This window comes from Macaca nemestrina, chromosome 17, assembly GCF_043159975.1.
Source record: "Macaca nemestrina isolate mMacNem1 chromosome 17, mMacNem.hap1, whole genome shotgun sequence".
NCBI lineage: Eukaryota > Metazoa > Chordata > Mammalia > Primates > Cercopithecidae > Macaca > Macaca nemestrina.
In genome coordinates this window covers 18,007,744-18,026,582 of record NC_092141.1, presented here as the reverse complement: position 1 = coordinate 18,026,582, position 18,839 = coordinate 18,007,744, and the positions used below count along the sequence as shown (strand labels likewise).

The 18,839-nt window shown below is 55.7% G+C and overlaps 1 protein-coding gene across 3 annotated transcripts in view; it reads right to left on the bottom strand.

Moving 5' to 3' along the window:
* Positions 1 to 18,839, bottom strand: part of LOC105491063 (retinoic acid induced 1) — a 131,105-nt gene that overhangs the window by 73,742 nt on the left and 38,524 nt on the right. For 2 of the 3 annotated variants that reach the window (XR_011615436.1, XM_011757195.3), the window contains exon 2: positions 14,314 to 14,448. The gene's annotated coding sequence lies outside the window, so the exon portion shown is untranslated. Of the gene's footprint in view, positions 1 to 14,313; positions 14,449 to 15,028; positions 16,894 to 18,839 lie in introns of those variants that run through there. The other variant, XR_011615437.1, reaches the window with a different exon arrangement.

Below are 18,839 nucleotides of genomic sequence, written 5' to 3'. Positions count from 1 at the left end.
GGAGGAAAGGTGCGGGCTTCTGGCAGAGGGGGCTGGGGAGCAAGCCTCAGCTGGCTTGACAAAATTGAATTAAATTAAATTTAACCATTCAGTCACTGCCTATCCCTGTGGTGAGCCTAGAGGCTGCCAAGACCCCACCAGAAGCAGGTAGGGACCCCAAGAGCAAGACTGGGCAGCTCTGGCCTCCTTCTGGTAGGATTCCAGCACAGGCCAGGGGTTGGTGGGGGTGGCAAAGGCTGCATTCTGGAAAGGCTCCTCAGAAACCCCCTCTGCAGCTCAGCAGGAGTGAGTCTGGGCAAGACCCTCCCCCGGGCCATCTGCAAAACAAGGACCACAGGTGGGGTCTCTGGGCCCCTGAGACCCTCCCCTATTGCCTCTTCAAGTGGCCTTGAAACAGCCAGGCTGAGCTGTGACCCCCTCATCTTCAGAAAACTCCTTCCCTAGAAATGTCCCATCCTCAATCCAAAAATGTCCCTTCTCTGAGAATGACCTGTTTCCTCCCCAGAAATGCTTGATTTTAACCCAGAAATTCCCTAGCTCCAGAATGTTCCATTTCCAGAAATGCTCCATCTTATCTCCAGAAATATTCCCCCTCATCTTCAAATGTAATCCATTTCCAGAAATGCCAGTGGTCTACAGAGGCTCCACCCTAACTCCAAGAATGTTCCACTTCCAGAAATGCCACATCCCATCTCCAGAGATGTTGCATTTCAGCTCCAAAAATACCTCATCTTCAGAAGTGCCCTATTTTATTTCCAGAAATACTCCAGCATCATCTTCAAAAACACACCACTTCCAGAAGTATTCTAGTTTCTCTCTAGAAAGATTCCATTTCCAGAAATGTCCCATCTCTAGCAATGCTCAGAATCCAGAAAAGCCTCATCTTTACTCCTCAAAAATGCCCTCTCCCATCTCCAGAAATGTTCTCATTTCATCTTCAGAAATGCCCCTCCTCCAGAAATGCTTTTCATCTGTTCTCTAGAAACATCCTCATCCTGTCTCCAGAAACACCATGTCTCATTTCTAAAAGCATTCCATTTCTGGAAATGTTCCAGCTTGTATCTGGAAGTGTGCATGGCATCTCCAGAAAGGTCTCTCCATCTGGTCCAGATGCTGCAGAAACACAAAGACCCACTTCCTTCTAGATCTCCTACAGAGAAGCTAAGCAGCGACTGGGCCTCCTCCCCACCCGTTCCTCTGTTCCTTGGGACCTGTCGGCCATCTGCTGGGCCTGCTCTTATCCCAGAGCAAGGACGAAGTCAAGAGCAGTGCTGGCAGGTGCCAAGGTCTCTGGGAGGGGGAGCATGAATGGTCAGGGTTTGGAATGACTGAGAGCCTCCCAGGACTCAGCACAGCTCCCTCCAGACACGTTCTAGCCACAAACACCTCCACTGGCCCAAGTGCACATACTCACAGTTCACAGTCAATATCCACACAGCCCAGAAATGTGCCCCCTCCTCCAGGGCCATATGCAATGCACACTCACAACATGCAAACCCACACTCAACCCTTGAAGCCCCACCCGCACAAGTACACACAGTGTACACAGATGCACGCACATAACAGATACACAAACAAGTCCACTGTCACACATCACACACCCACACACACAATCACAGTCCCCCACATTCTTCAGGCCTCTCGTGGGCCAAGTTGAGAGGACACCTAGGGGTAGAAGCCCTGTCAGTCACTCCAACCAGGCTGGGTTGGCAAGACAGGGCCACCTCAGAACTGCCGCCGAGAGATACACAGCCCTAGGCACTTTGCGCTTAGAAGGGACCACAAAAGAGAGGAAGGCACAGGTTGGGCATCTGCTTGCATACTTACCCACCTAAGATGTGGCACCCACTACCTCCTGGAGCAGCCCAGGCCACTTCTAGATCACTTCTGAATGACAGGAAGTGCCTCTTTGGGCCGGGCATGGTGGCTCACACCTCTAATCCCAGCACTTTGGGAGGCTGAGGTGGGTGAATCACTTGAGGTCAGGAGTTCAAGACCAGCCTGATCAACATGGTGAAAACCCAATTCTAATAAAAATACAAAAAAAATTAGCTGAGCATGGTGGCGCATGCCTGTAGTCCCAGCTACTTGGGGGGCTGAGGCAGGAGAATCACTTGAACCCAGGAGGCGGAGGTTGCAGTGAGCCCAGATCATGCTCCAGCCTGAGTAACAAGAGCGAAACTCCGTCTCAAAAAAAAAAAAAAAAAAAAAAAAAGCCCGGGCATGGTGGCTCATGTCTGTAATCCCAGCACTTTGGAAGGCCGAGGGGTGGATCACCTGAGGTCAGGAGTTCAAGACCAGCCTGACCAACATGGTAAAACCCTGTCTCTACTAAAAATACAAAGTATTTGCTGGGCGTGGTGGTGGGCGCCTGTAATCCCAGCTACTCGGGAGGCTGAGGCAGGACGATTGCTTGAACCCGGGAGGCAGAGTTGCAGTGAGCCGAGATCATGCCTTTGCACTCCAGCTTAGGCGACAGAGCAAGACTCCATCTCAAAAAAAATAAATAAATAAAATAAAAAAATAAGGCCGGGCGCGGTGGCTCAAGCCTGTAATCCCAGCACTTTGGTAGGCTGAGACGGGTGGATCACGAGGACAGGAGATCGAGACCATCCTGGCTAACACAGTGAAACCCCATCTCTACTAAAAAATACAAAAAAACTAGCCGGTTGAGGTGGCGGGCGCCTGTAGTCCCAGCTACTCGGGAGGCTGAGGCAGGAGAATGGCGTAAACCCGGGAGGCGGAGCTTGCAGTGAGCTGAGATCCAGCCACTGCACTCTAGCCTGGGCGAAAGAGCAAGACTCCGTCTCAAAAAGAAAAAAATAATAAAAATAAAAAAGTAAAATAAAAGAAAGTTCCTCTTTGGATGGAACGGAAACCTTTCTGTCACCTCTGTCCACACAAGCAAGTCCTGCTCTCTGGAGGTGCAAAGCCCATTTCCTGTTGAGATTTCAAACAGATTCTCTCCTCCCTGCACCATGTCAGGTGGGAAAGGAAAGAGGGACAGCTGTTCCTGGGAAACGGGGTGTGGAAATAGCTTTGTGGAGGGCGAGGTGGTGTCAGAACATGCAGATACACACACACTTAGATGTACAAACATGCAAGCACAGATATGTGCCCCCGTGTGTGTCCAAGGAGCTCACACGCAGACACGCAGGCAGGCATGTAATACACCTAAACACGCTGAACTGCACATAAGGAAGCAGGTGATGGGCCCACTGGTCTGCACCAGGTCTGTCCCTGACACCTCTGCAGTGGAAATTCTTGGAGCCTTCAGGTGGGTGGGAGGGAAAACGGGGTCTGTCTCCATGAACCCCATTCCCGGTGGGCTTGGTTAGCTCTGGTCTGCTCCCACAGGAGGATAATTACCATTTATTAAGCCTCCCAGTTTAGAATCAGCCACAATTAACTGGAACCTCCTTAACATCCCCCCAACTTTTTATTGTTTTGAGACAAGGTCTCGCTCTGTCACCCAGGCTGGAGTGCAGTGGAACAATCTTGGCTCACGGCAGCCTTGACCTCCCAGGCTCAGGTGATCCTCCCACCTCAGCTTCTGGAGTAGCTGGGACTACAGGTACTCACCACCATGCCTGGCTAAATTTAAAAAAAAAATCGTAGAGAGAGGGTCTCGCTATGTCAAGCCCCTTTTTTGGTCCTTGGGGGCTAAAGGCAGGCGTGAACAGCACTTGAACATGCCCTTCAGTTTGCGTTCTATGTGGACTCCTTTGTGTGACACCCCCCAACTAGCCAGCGCTTGACTAGAAACAAGGCTTCAATGTCTGTCCTCACGCATCCTCCTCAATCCCTCCCTGTGTCCCAGATGCTCATTTTCTCTCTGCCTAGACCTCTCTCCTCTAGGAACCAAGATCCTCACCCAAAAATGTGAGAAAAATAAACCCCAGCAGTGGAAGACAAATCAGAACGTACACGTGGTCACAGGGCCCAAGATGGCCAGACCTTTGCATTGGGTGGTGAGGGGGCCCCGGGTCCCCCAGCCCCCAGGAGCAGCCAGGCCTTCTGCAGAGGCTTCTGCATTGGTATTCTCTGTCCCTCACAGCCCAAATTACACTGGCTCTCCTGGGACCCTTTTATCGCACATTGTCACTTCAGCAAAAGGTTATATACGAGAACATGGAAATCCCTCCCGCATGTTAACTAAAGGAGCATTTTAAAAAACGCACCAGAGAAAGAAGCCCACCGAAGAGCCAATTTTTTCAGTGTCTTAGAGAGAACGAGCACTGGACTGGGAGTCAGGAGTCGGAGTTCTTGTCAGGGTCCTGCCCTTACTGGGACCTGGGGCATGCCATGTCACTTCCCTGAGATCCAGTGTTCTCATCTGCTGAAAATGAGAATAAAAGCACCCACAATGGTGCTCTATCAGGGATGCTGTGAGGGTCATCTGAATGCCTGGAATGAATGAATCATCTTATAGAACAAGCAGAATCTGATTGGTGTTAGTATTCAGGCTTTGCCAACCAAGTACTTAACAGGCAAGGAGAACACGGTATTATTCCCCAAGCGTTCTGCGTCCCTTCACACCTCCTTATCTTTCCCCACGCAGTGCCCCGCACCTGGTGCACCCTTTCTCTTTCTTTCTGGCCTGGAGTATTCTCAGAAAACACCAAGACCCAGTTTGGAATCAGTTTCTCAGTTTTGACATTTACTAGATGAGCTTCAAAGACATAATCTGCCTCAGATCAGGGAAAGCCAGGATGCCAGGGCAGGAACCCAGGTCTAAGCAGTGTGGCAAGCTCCAGAGTGCCAGGGCCCAGCTGGCACATGAGTGGGCACTGCAAGGAACCAGGTGACTCAGAAGGTGGCGGCCCCGTGGCAGCTCTGCCGATAGTGCCCTGTGGGTGTGTGGCCCTGCAATGCCGACCTGATTTTTTTTTTTCAGGGAAGCAAAATGTAGAATTTGTATGTGAAATCCAATGTTACTGTTAAAACCCTGGGTTGGCCAAACAGCGCCCACCTGGGGGCATTGCCAGAGGACAACCTCTGGCCTGTGTGCTCAAGCCCTGGCCTCTCTGTGGAAGAGATGGCAGAGGAGGCAGCAGGCTCTGCACAGGGCATGGGAGAGTGAGGGTCTTCCAGGCAGGGCCAAGGGGACAGGCAGGAGCAACAGCTGGGCAGCAGGACTGCACGAAGCAGGGTTAACTGGCGAGGAGAAGGCTGGCCGCCAGGCAGCAGTAGCCTCTGGGCCTTGGTGTGCTCTTCTGTCAAATGGGGATGATAACAGAGCCCAGCTCCGGCAGGTGATGAGAGGAGTGCGCCAGGAGCTCCTGGCGTGAGAACAGGCTCAGTTGGGACCTGTAGGATGAATGAGGGAGGAAGAGATTCTTAAAGAAGTCTGCACACCCCAGGAGAACACAAGCCCTTTATAGAGATGCCCAAGGAAGGACGTCACCTGCCTGGCATCACACAGCAGCTGACTAAGTGAATGGCAGATCCAGTCACCACACTGTGACCCGTGATCCCATTCCCCTCCCCCAGACAGAAGGCCACAAACATGGGGAGCGTCCTGAGGAGTACTAAGAAGATCTTCCCTGCTCCAACCTGTTCCTGCTTCAGGCCTGTGGCCTGCCCGGGACTCCGCCATCAGACAGCTTCTGTCCGAGTTAAGCAGTGCCTTCTTCTCAGTAAGGAGGCCAACGCTCCCAACATAGCCCAGGGTTCGGCCGCAGGCTCACTTCTTACCAGCCATGGGCCTTGAACCACAGTTGCCAGACCTTTCCAAGCCTCAGCTTCTTCATCTGTAAAATGGGGATGGCAGGAATCTTTCACTGGCAAGGAAGGTCTGAAGACTGGAAACAGCAAAGTGCCCAGGGCTGGGCACCTAGGAGGCCTCACCGAGAAGAAGCTCTGAACGCGACAGTTCCAGGTATCACTCTTATTCCCCCCGCTGCCGCCTCCCCCAGCGATCCTCCTCCAGCCTGCACCAGGCTCTGAGAACAGGCTCTGGGCACTGTTCCTCTCCGTGCTGAGCTTTCTTTCAGGGAATTATAATCTGCTGAGCTTTAATTATCAGTCCCCCAGGACCATCACCTACTTCCCCAGCCGAGACTGAACAGTCCCTCCCAGTGCACAGCTCACAGGGGATGCAGGGCTAGGCTGAGCTGCTCTGGGCTTAGGCAAGAGCTTGGGGAGATGGTCAGGTCCCTGCTTCCCTCTAGACCAGAGTTCCAGGCCTGCACAGCAGCTCCAGGAGGAGGGAGGCTGCTCTCATCCAGCCCACACCCCAGAGGACTCAGGAGTTCCCAGGGAGGAAACTGAGACCCCACTCAGGTCCTCTTCTGATCCTCTTGAGCCTCTCCTCATCGCCCCTGTGTGTTCCCACTGCTGAGACTTAGCTCCAGCCATGCTCTCTGTCCAGAGCACCCGTCTTTTCCTACGGCCTTCAAGATAAAACTCTTCAAGCAGTCAAGGCCCAGACTCCTTTGTGGCCTCAGTCCCTGCCTCCACCTCTCCAATCCCACCTGCTTGCCACCCACACCCCCGGGCCTCTGGCATGCTCTGTCCTGCAGCCAACATCCTTCCTTCTGCAGCAAAATGCTTGCTCTTGGAGACCCAGCCCCTGTCCCTTTGGGTGCCTTGGCCAGGGCATCTCGGCCAGACCCTTGGGGCCATCAGCAGATCCTGTGAAAGGACTGAAGAGAATGAAACACAGCCTGTAAACGAGGCATGAATCAGATGTGCAGGACAGGCCTGGCCGCCGGGCGCCCCAAGCACAGGGTCAGGCTGACCTGGTTCAGGCTGGTCCCAACACCCTGTGTGTATGGCCCCTCTGCTCCCACGTCCTCACCTTTAGGAGGGCTACCAAGGGCTAGGTGGGTATGAGAAGCACACCAGGCTGGCACCATGCCTGGCATCTGACAGTTCCCAGGGCCCTGCAGAGCTTGCTTCCTTGGGCATCGCCTGCCCTGCTGCCTAGAAAGGGCTCTCTCTCAGCCACTCAGGGGCTCTGGCCCAAGGTCCCAGACTGCGAGTGGGCCCAGAGTAAGGCCCCTGTGGCTGGGACACCCACAGCAGAGTGGCACTGGCGAAGCTTCTCTCTCTGCCCCGTGCCGCCCTTGGAAAGGTCTGCTCCAGCCTACCCTCCTGGGTCAACAAAGTCTCATCCTGTGCCTCGGTCCCCCAGTCTGGTGACAGCACCTCATATGACACCCCAGCCCTGGCAGGGCCTCACTGGCCTAGACTTGGGCAGGGGAGCTCCCCTCTGGGAGCCCCAGCTTTGCCATCCCTACCCCACTTGTATTACAGGATGGTCATAGTGACCACTGGGCAGCAGCAATGAAGCCAGGAGGCTGCACTAGTGGCCCCGGGTCTGAATCTCGTCGTAGGGGCGCTGCTGAATTAGGTGACGACACATACAGACCAGGAAGTATCATGTCAACATCTGAATCCTGGTCCTGAGACAGTGGGCAACAGGCGCCGCGGGCTGCATCCCCATGGCTGCCCTGGCAGAGCTGAGCTACTGCGCCTCGTGAGGGCCAGGCAGCCACCACATCCTCATCAGCGCTGCCTGTCTGGCCCTGCGGGGCCTAGGGGTGGGTGGCCCCTGCATTATGCAAACATGAGTTCATCTTCTGATCACTCCTCCAAGTAACACGTTTGCATTTTAAGCAGGGCCTTCCATGCTCTGACCTCGGCAGTGACTAACGGAAGCATTTCAAGCCCTGGGAAGGGCAGGAAAGGGATATTTAGCAGGAAGGCAGATACCAACATCACAAAAACTGCTCCTGAAAGGTGGCATCTTGCAGGGATGACCCAGCACAGGCAGGGTCTCTCTGCCCGCTTCAGTGCAAAGGGTTTTTTGTGGAATGAGTGAACATCTGCCTGCCTCTCTCCCAGTTCTGCCTTAGGGAACAGGTGGATGCTGACTTCCTGTTCTGCCCGCCCCTCTGATCCCTCATGATACTGTTTCTGGCTCCTGCTAAGATGTGGGACCAGGTTCGGCAAATCTCACTAGGACCTACCCCAGCAGAAATATCTCTCCCTTCTCCCACTCTACCTTTGATAACATAGCTTCAGGTGGGTCCAATGAGCATCTTTGCCCCCTAGAGGCTCATGCGGAGATGACAGTCACCTGAGCCCCAGACTGTCTCCTAGAAAGCACTGAAATGTGACAGTGTGTGTCCCTCCCCAGAAGCCAGCAAACCCAAGGCCCCTGCTATGGCAACACACAAGTGCCCTGAACGGACGGACAGGTGCACAAATGCACAAATGAGTCCCTGTGTGCGTTCCAGGGCTGCCAGGCACTTGAACAAACTTGACCTGGTTTTCCTTACTCTCTTGTCAGTCCTCTCCGGAAAAAGCTATGATCCCCATTATACAAAGGGGAAACTGAGGCTCAAAGAAGCAGAAAAAGCCCCCTCTCATGGCCAGCGATCTCACTTGCTTCTGGGTGTGGCCAAGCCACAGTGGGTCTCCTCCTCTCAGAGAAGCTGGGCTCAGGAAACATACAGGAGGCACATGGGTGGGTGGGAGTTGGCAGAGGTATGGCAGCAGGCAGGTCCCACAAGGGCTGAGATCTGTCACGCTTGTGAACCCCGCAACACCTGATGCTGGGGTGGAGGTGGAAGGTCGCCTGGTTTATTGTTATTACTACTCCTTTCTACCACCGTAGTCCTTACAGGGCTTACAGCAGACAGATAACCAGACAAGGCCCGGCGTGACTAGGCCCAGACTCCTTCCAGAAAAGGCGTGGCACAGGTACCCAGCAGTGTGGATACAGTGTCTTGAGCCTCACGGGGCACCTGTGGCTGGTCTGCCGTGAAACCATGAGCCAGTGTGGGGGAGGAGCGAGGTGGGGAGAGGCAGGCCTTGCCCAGGTTGGCAAAGGTGACCTGAGTCAGCCCAGGGCTGCTCCAGGCTAGTGAGTCACCCAGCTCCCCACGTGAATGGACATCACAGCCTCCCAGCCCTGTGCTGCTCGGACCCAGAAAGGAACCACCTCAGGGGTGCCATGGAGAAGGTCTTGTCATTGTGGGCCCCAGTTTCCCAGGGGTCCTGCAGAGGTAGGGGCTCATGGTGGGAATCTGGGGGCAGCTAGGAGCTATGAAGGGCATCTGGGCCTTGGGGTCAGAGGACTGGGTTCAATCTGGGGTTTCTAACTCCTGGCTGCAAGACCTCAAGCACATCACTTCTTTGTAAAACTGGAACCACAAGCGCTGACTTGCAGGATCTGTGCAAACAACAAGCTCAGTGCCTGGCATATGAGTGGAGATCCATGGGGCTGGGTGGCTGCCACCCACTCCTGGGATCTCAGAGACCACCACCAGAAGAGAGTCCCTAAAATTAAAAGGAGAAGCTCCAATCAGACTTGGGCACGTGCCCCTAAACACCTTCTCACTTGACTCCCCCAGCCTGTGCTCCCTGCCGTGGGCTGCGGCTCCACCTGGCTGTGCCCTGCCATTGGACCCTACCCCATTTTGCATCCTCTGCTCTCAGCCTCTTCCTTTCCCTGGCTGGGGGATGTGAGCAGGAATGGCTCAATCAGGATATAATCGTTTTTAATTAACGTGCGGATCATTTCACAGGCTGATCTCCTTGGAGACCAGAGGGAAGACGGTCTTTTAAGATTTTCTTTTGCCTCCCTCAACCCCACCCCTCCCTGTCGAAGGCCTTCCCCGCCCCGCTTCACCCACCCAGCCACAACCTTGAAGCAGCACAAAAGCCTGATGCCTGGATCCCTCCTGGGGCCATTAGGAGGAAAACAGTGTGCTCACACACAGACATGCACACACATGCACGCGCACGCACACACACACGACCGAGCTCGGGGGCACCCTCCCCTCCCCCCAGAAATGCACAAATGGGATCAGAGACTGACACCACAGAGGGGACACACACACAGAGGCACGCATGCACAACACATGCCCAAGCTGGAAGGCACACAAACCCCTTAAGAAATGCACAAACAGGATCACAGATGTGCACACATACACAAACACACCACAAAAACAGAGGCACCCACAGGCACACCACACACACAGACGTGCACACACAGACGCACATGTCCCTGGGGGCGCATCCAAGCACAGAGATACACCACAGAAATGTCCAAATGCTCACACTCATGGCAGGTTTCTCTCAACCTGGATGGTTGGTGTACTGCAGGGGAGGGGGAAGAAAGTCCCTGTCCTCTGATGGGGAGTCAGAGCCACAATTACCCTGTCCCCCACAAGCACCCCTAAAGCCTCTCCCCTGGGGTGTCCTACCACCTGCCCCACGAGGGACCTAGTGAAATAGGGAAGCCACCACCTCCAGGCCTTGCCTTCTTGACACCCACCGGCCAGACCTTCCCACCTCTGGCCCCCAAATAGCTGTTCCACTGGGCCCTGCACAGCCCACCCGGATGGCCAGCCTGACACCCGCACTGGGAGTGATGCCACCCAGCCCCTTCCCTGGGTGCCCCATGAGGCCTTCAAGGTGAGGGGGCTTTCTCTCTTTTTTCTTCATTTCACTTACATCTTTTTTTCTTTTCCTTCTTTATCCTCCCCCCATTTTCTTCCTTCCAACTCCCTTCCCGCTTTTCTAATCCCTTGCTTTCTCTCCTACTGCCTCTGCTTACACTCTTTCTTCTCTCTCTCTTTCTCTCTCCTTCTCTTCTCCCCAGGGGGTCTCCTGGGGTGAATCTCAGGCCAGAGATTTTAAGGTATACCCCATCCCCCACATCACTCCTTCATACCACATATCTGTGCCAACACCTGCCTCTGCTCCTGAACAGATCCAAGGTTAGGTCTATGACAAGTAAACTGAGGAATGGGGCAGGGACGCAACCACTAGGGTCCCCAGACACCTACAGTCCCACCCCTTCACTGCATCTGCTTTGGATCCTCAGTTTTTTGTCTGGAGAATGGGATGGCAAAGAGGAAGGGGCACTGTGGTGGGTAGGTGGGGCGAGCAACAAGGAGCCTGTGGCCACCAAATCCTGTGAACATACCCAGTTGGGGGTGGCCTAGGAGGGCCGAGAAGCCTGTCTGGGGCTCCAGCTGGCGGCACCAGGGGTAAGCTTGGGGTCTCAGTCCCCCCATCTGTGAAATGGGCAGCCTTAAAGACCTCAGGAATCTTTTCAGATGCGAAAACCAACATGGCAAATCAGTAGCTGGGTCTTCACTGCTGCAGAGGCCAGCAACTGCTGTGTGACCTTGGGACTTGCTTCCCCTCTCTGGGCTCTGGCTTCCTCTTCTGTCAAAGGAGGGAGGTCAGATAGGTGATTGATTGCCAAGGCTCTTTTCGGCTCTGGTGGAAGATTCTAGATTGTGGGGAAGGAAAAATCGTGTCCCACTTATATCCAGAGAAAACTAGAGAAGCCGTTTCTCCCACTGTAGGCAGTCGGAGCCTTCAGCATCAGCAGCGGCATTTTGAGCAAATCATTTGAAATATCAAGAAAAGCTCTCTATACAAAATATATCCACTACATCATTCATCAGGAACATCCAGAATGCTGGACAAAAGGGGAATATTAAGCAAATTATGGTACATCCACTTGATTGGAAAAGCCTGAAGACATTAACCATGGTGTTTATGAAGCACTGGTTACAAAACAGGAAAAGGCTCACATTATGCCGGCAAAGAAAGCAGGATATACATCTGAATATAGAGAATGACGACAAAGTCTTTAAAAAACAAACCAACCACCCAGTCGAAAAGGACTGGGAAGAACTACATCAAAATACTAACATTGTCAGAGCCCGCTAAGACTGTCAATAACCTTATTTTTCTCTTTTTTTTTTCCAGCATTTCTCTGAATGCTATTTTACAATATATATTTCAAAAAGATTTAAAAAAATACACAAAGGCTAGATGCTTCCAATTGAGAAACTTTCCCTTTTCATTCATTCATCACTGATTCATTCACTCCTGTGTTTGGCTGGACAAACACAGGACACTGTGAGTGTCTGCTGTGTGCCAGGCCCTGGGGGCTCCAAGGAAGAGAGGAAGAAAAAGGTTCTTGAAAATGGAAACTCGAGGTCTGGGGAAGGGAAGGCAGCCCTACAAATAAGGGGGTTGTGCCACGGGGCATGAGCAGCATTGAATCCCTGCTGGTTTCAGTCCTGTCTCCCAGAGCCTCACCCAGGCCTCCCTCAGCTGCTAGGGTCTCCAGGTCCAACCTATGGGTCAGACACCCACCCTTAATGGCCAGGCCTGCAGCTGAGTGGGTGGGCGGGAAGGGTGGGGGTGGGGAGCAGGGCAAAGGCTTGCTCAGGAGCCTGGGCCAAGGGTAGAAGGGCCTCTCCCTTCCCTCTACCCCAGACCCATGGTGACTTCCCTTCCAGTTCCCCGATGGCCCTGGCTTGTAACCCCTCTTCCCTCCGGGCCAAAAGGCCACTGCCTTGCTGCCTGACCCTCTCTGGGCTCTGATTTCCGCCTCCCACAAGGTCCCTGAACAAGGCACCACCCAGCTGGGTCCTGTCGGGCTTTGAAGGGGGAGTCCAGAGTCTAGAATCTGCTAGCTCCAGTCAGCCGGTGTCATGCTGTTAGCAAGTCAGAGGGTCCAACAATGTTTTCCTGCTGTGTGGGGGCTGACAGATTTCTGGGGGAGGGTTAACTCTCTCTATTCCTGGACCAAGAGACAGAACAGCCTGAAAACAGTCTAGCCGCCCCCCTCCCTCTCAAAAGGTGCCTCCCCTCTCCCCCAGGAATCCTCATTTTAAGTAGGGAGAGGAATTGCCTTCACCTGCCTGGGTGTCTCTGGACCTGGCTCTCCAACCCAGGAAGAAAAAGGGGAGGGGGCACCTTGATCGCCTGGCTGCTTGCCTGGGAATCCAATTAAGGCTGATTTCCACGGGCTCTCCACTCCTCAATGCCAGTCCAGCTAGCCCTTTGCTCTTCCACGTCTCCCCTTCCTCTGCATCCCCCGATAGAGCAAAAGAATCTGGGGGCTTTTGAGTGCCAGGAAGCCTCTGACCCGGTGGTCCCCCCTTGGACTGAGTCCCTGCCTCAGGACTGCGGTCCCCAGAAATTTTCTGGGCTAGCATTTCCTTCCCATGGCCGCAGTGGGAAAGGAGAAGTTCCCACCACTCTCCTCCCCCTTCATCCTCCCCTCCTCCCGGCCCTGAGGGAGGGGGCGAGGCGTCCGGATCTCCGGGTCATCGGAGCAGCGTCTGCTGAGGATCGCAGGAGACAAACACTTCGTCACACAAGCACAGCACCCTCGGGATCACCTCTTTCAGACCGCATTGTACCGGAGGGGAGGAGGCTGAGGTTGGAGGGGCCCTCGACGTGCCTAAAGTCACCAGCCAATCGCCAAGCCCAAGAGGGGCTGCCATCCACGACCCCGGGCCGCGAACCCAAGCCTCTCGCCTTCGCCGCGCACACCCCCCAACCCCCCTCCCTGCCCCGGCGCCATCCCAAGTCGACATCTCTAACCCAAACAAGCCCCTCCCCCGGGAGCCCCCTCCCCCCGCCCAAGGCCCAGGGTCAGCAGCCCCAGGAGGGACCTCCTCCCCACCCCACTCCCCCACGGCAGAGGTGCGAGATTTCATTGTCAGCCTGGCCACTCGACCGCGCGTGAGACTGGGGCGCAGGGCGGGGGGGACCACTGGGCAGGCTCTCGTGCGGGGAGTGGGGAGGGGTCTCCAGGGGAAGTGTTTGAAGCCGCTCCTGCAGCGCTGTCCATATCCGGAAGCCGCCGGGGAAGGGAGGAAGGCGGGGGTGGGGAGAGCGCGACCTTAAGCTCTGGCGGGCGGCGAGGAGGGGCCGCAGCGGCCGAGGAAGCGCCTGGAGGCGTCAGGGGCGCTGAGTCCCCAGGGAGGCCGCGCTCCCGGGAAGTTTCCCACCGGTTGCCCGGAGCAGGATCGGGCGCGCGGATCGCCCTCCCCGGTCCGACCAGCTTCGGGGCGCAGATTGAGAACTTGAACAGAACTCCTTCCTTCTCTGGCATCTCTCGCCTCCCCATCCGCGGCCACCAGCCCCGCCATCTCAGCCCCATGCCTTCCGCCAATACCACAGTCGCCAAGACCGCTCACCAATGCTTTGTGGAGGAAAGGGGAGGGGGGAATCCCCAGCACAACCAAACTGCGGCCAAAAGCGGCCAAAAAAAAAAAAAAAAAGAAAAAAAAAAAGGAAGAAAAATTCCTTCTCCTGAGACCGATTCCCTCAACCAGCGTGGAAAACCCCCAGACAGGCAAATCCGCAACTCCAGCCAAGATCCCGGCGCAGCGGGAGGGGTGTCCGCGGCGGGCAGCGACCCCAGCCTGCAGCCCCGGGCTCGGGGCAGGTCTGCGCGCGGCGGTGGGCCGGGGGCTCGGGGAGTCCTGGCGCCCACAGCGGCCCGCCGAAGACACAAAGCTCCGCCGCCAACAATACCTGCGGGCTCCTCCTGGGTCTCCCGGGCGCCGGCGCTGCGCGTCTCGCCGTCTCCCTTTCCCCCGCCGTCTCTCTCCTCCTCTCGCTCACGCTCTCCCTCTCGCCTCTTCCAGAACGCGGTGACCAGATGAGATCCTTGGGAGAAACAAATGTGAGCGCTCGCACGATTCCTTTCTCTCGCCAGCCGCTCGCAGCGGCCCCAGGCTCGCTCCTCTCCCTCGCGCTCCCGCGCGCGCCGCGCCTCTCGCACCCCGCGTTTCCTTCTTAGCAGCCCCTGCGAGCGCCCTCAGTAGCCATTATTCACAGGCCGCCGGGGGACAGGAGGTAATTAGAGACGGCCCCGTGGCCGCATCCACTCGGTAAGCGCGGTGCTGGCGCGGGGCGCGCGCGGGGAGGGGCGCGCGACGAGGGGGCTTGGCTGCGCGCAGCCCGCGCCCCAGACGCGGGGGAAGGGAGGAGGAGGAGGGGGCAGGGAAGGAGGAGGTGGGCGGGGGGACGAGTGATGAGCTCTGGAAGGGAGCAGGAGGAGGGGGCGCCGGGGAGACGCTCCCTTGGCTCTCATCACGGGGCCTCGGGGTCACCGGCTGCGAGGCTCCGAGGCGCTTAGGGACGGGGGGGGGTGTGTGAGTGTGAGAGTGCGCGCGCGCGCGGGCGTGTGTGTGTCAAAGAGAGGAGGGGAGGGAGGGAACGCTTTAATATTTTTCTAGTGACTTACGAGCCTGCGGGTGAGGTCTTGGCTGTGCGTTTAGGTCCGTGTATCAGTGTGGCTGTATATTTCTGGTCTGTCCTACGAGTGAATGTCACGGGGCTTGGAGGGAGGGGGGGTCTGGATACAAGCTTGTGAATGTGTTTCTGGGTCTCGGCGGGACTGAATGATGCGGCGCTGCGTGGGGTTGTGTGTCTGTGCGATTGTTGTTTATAGGGGGGTTGTGCGACTCCGTGAGGTACTGCGTGGGTGGGATTGCGCCTGTGTGCGGTTGTGTGTGTATGGGATTGTGCCTGCGTGGGGCTGAGTGTCCGGAGGACAGTTGTGTGGCCGTGTGGGTCTGTTTGCGTGTGGGCTTGTGGGTGTGTGGGGCTGCACATGTAGGGGCAGTGCGCCTGTGCGGGGCTTTGGGTTAACGAAAAGGGCTGTGGTATCTGCAGGCGGTCGTGTGTGTGGTTGGATCTGCGTGGGGTCTGAAGCCTGGCGGGTGGGGGTTAGTCCTGCTGGCGTCGGGGATCGCACCGCGGCAGAAGAGCCGCTTAAGGCGCGAACAGGCAGCGCCGGGGTCGCGGCGCAGCGCGACGTGTAGTAGTGGTGGGGTGTAGAGAGAAGGCGGAGAAGAGGGGGGCCTTCATCGCGCACCTCCCCTCGCCGCATCAGAGACGCAGCTTGGAGATCCTGCCACTTGCCGGCCCCGCGGTCCTAGAGGCACAGGGTTTGGGGGACCCTCCCCAGCTGGGGGAGATGCCTACGGGCCGGGAACGCAGTGAGAACTGACTCGATGATCCCGGGGCAGCACAGAAGCACGCGGCAAGGACCGCCCGGAGAGGTGGGTCGCGGCCCAGAGACAGCCGAGAACTAGGCCGAGACAAAGAAGAGCGGGACCGGGGACCTTAGGGCCAAACCGCGCCTCTAGGTTCCCCGGCGGCCGAAGGGAGTGCGCTCGAGGCCGGCGCGTGGAGCCTGGCGGCGGTGGCTCAGGCCCCTCTTCTCTGTAGTCCCAGCAGCAGATCCAGAGCCCTGGGGGCACGTAATTACGCACCCCCGGGCAGGGCCGCGGTGAGGGGGGTTCTGAGTGCAGCTGGCGGGCACCGAGCCCTGGGGCTGTGATTGAGCGCTCAGCTGGCCCGCCCCTCTCCCGGCCGCTCACCGCCCACGCAGTCATTCATTCATTCATCCATCTATCCGTCGCTGCATCCACCCACCTTTCTATCCATCCACGTGTCCATCCATCTACAGGATTTACTGCACCAGGGATCACACAGATGTGTCAGCCCTGGCTAGTCCTACCACTTTCTCCCGCTGGCCAGTGAGTCTGTCTGTCTCATTCTCCTGGGCCTCCACCTCCACTTCCTCCTACTCAGGTCTCTCTGCTCTGGCAGGAGCATACCGACCACCTGTCACACTTGGGTTTTGCTGCTCAGTGATGTCCCAATCTCCCCCCTCCACCTACTAAACCCCCACCTTGCCCATACTAAAGTCTCCATACATCCTACACCCAACCCTGCCCATCATTACCTGCCAGATGGGCCTCGGGCACCTTTTTTCTGGCATTCCCTGAAGCCTGGTAGCAGGCCTCCCTACCAGAAATGAATCCCTAAGGTCCTGGGCAGCCCCGCCCTGCTCTGGGCTCCCCATATTTAAAATGTCAGGCTGCTTAGTCTCTGTCTTCAGTATCTGTCTTGGGGACCAGGGTCACTCAGTCCTGAGGCTGCTGGATGAACAAGGAGATGTGCATTGTGTATACCATTAAGGTGGCAATGGAAAAGCCCAAATGCCCGCTGGGGATCACCAACCTGGCTGGAATGTCTTCCCTCCCCTCCCCAGTTTCTGAGTGATGAGGAAGAGAGAGTTCCCCAGGTGGCTGATGACAGCCCACACAATCAGGCCCCCACCACCTCCTGCCCTCAGTCCCGCCTGTTGCCCCACTCACCACGTTGCCCCTTGCCATTCCTGAATTCACCAGGTACACTCTCACCTTAGGGCCTTTGCACTTGTTGATCCGTCTGCCTGGAATGCTGTTCCCCACCTTCTAATATACCATGTAATTTACATATTTATGTATCTGGTGGGTATTTTTGTCTGTTTGTTCCTTTGGAATGGTTCCTGGTACACATTCCATAAGCACTTGTTCAATGAATGAGTTAGTGAATGCATGAAAGAATGAGGTTAAACCAAGCCCTCCTCCCATAAGCCTGACCAAGCCCAGGGTTTCTCTTCTTTGAGCCAATAGTTCCACTGGAGAAAATGGGGCTGGAGGTGGAAGATGAAGAACATCAGGGCCAGGACACGTCCTAAGACTCACACCTGACATCGCTCAGTGAGTACCCTTCACAGATTCCAGGTCGCTCAGTGAGTAGCCTTCACGGATTCCAGATTCTGGGGATGGGTGTAGAGGGATGGGATGGTGGTGGGTGGCTTGTCTCAAAAAAGGGCAGAGCCTGTCATTTGTTCCAGGGGCTTCTCTTGTTCCCTGGCTCCCTGGGGACTCCCTGGAGCTCCTGGGGCAGTGGTACAGAAGGGTAGTGATTCAGCAGGGCTGCCATTCACATCTGCCAAAGGGTGATGGAAACCACAACCTGGCCAGGGCCCTTCCACAAGTGGTATCATGGAGAGTCACAAGACGGTACCCCAAGGTCAGGATCTGACCATCCCCTAGAGGAGAAACCCAGGCTGAGAGCTTGCAAAGAACTTGTCAAGACCACAGCCACACAATTGGATCCCATCCGACTCTCAATTTCAAGATTCCTTGCTCACCTCCACCAAGCATAGTGCATGGCGTGTGGCAGTGCAGCAGCTTAATATGGATCAAATGAATGGAGTGGCAACCTCACAATTCAAACCTAAGTGTGCATGAACCCCAAAGTCTTGCTTACTCCATCAGACCCTACTGGCAGGATTCCATGGGATCATGGTGCCAGCACCCAGCACTCAAATGTTGCTGGAACACCAGCAGAGGCGGCTGCCTGGCTGGCAGGCTTCCTGCTCCCTAGGTTCTGACTTCACCTTTCACCAAGAGTCTGCCCCAAGGGAATTGGGATCCTCCCTCGCTGGGTTGGTAGTCATGCTCACAGGTTTAAAGGGCCCAGTCCTTCCTGGTGAGGTGTGACTGTGTTCTGGAGAACCTAGGTCTGGACAGGTCAGCCCTTTTGTTTGCCAAGCACTATCTCAATAGCTGCTTTCATGCAAGTGTGTGTCCAGACGCCATTCCAGAGCTAAATAATAAACAGGAGCTGTTGACCAGAGAGGCAAGGTGGGTAGAGGGCTGGGGACTCTAAGCAGGGTCCTAGGGAATGCAGGCAATGGAGCCAGCCAAGGACAAGGCTCGCTGACATGCCACCAGGGACACCCAGGTGGAAACAAGGGAGAGGGAGGCCCACCAGGCCAGGCTGGTACACTACAACCCAGAAGTCGCATTCAAGCTTAGCCCTGGTCTGGTAAGCTCCACGCTGGAAGCCTGCAGGCCTGAGGTCAGATGTGGGCCAGGTTTTAACATCTATTCCACATATGTTTATTGAGTAGTGGGGCAGCAACTTCAAATCTCTATGTATCTCCCCCCCACCCCGTCAGTCAGCCTCATTTCAGAGACTGGATCACTGAGGTCCAGGAAATGCACTTGCCCCCAGTCACGTAACTTGAAGGTGGCAGAACTATGCATACATTGGCTTGGTACATATTAACTAAGCACCTACTAGACGCCAGGTTCCATTCTAGGAATGAGACAAAGCTTTCGTTCTAGTCTTGACAGACAAGAAACAGAATGAATACGTAAATAGTGTAGTATGTTACCTTAGGTGAAGCATGCTATGGAAAAATAAAT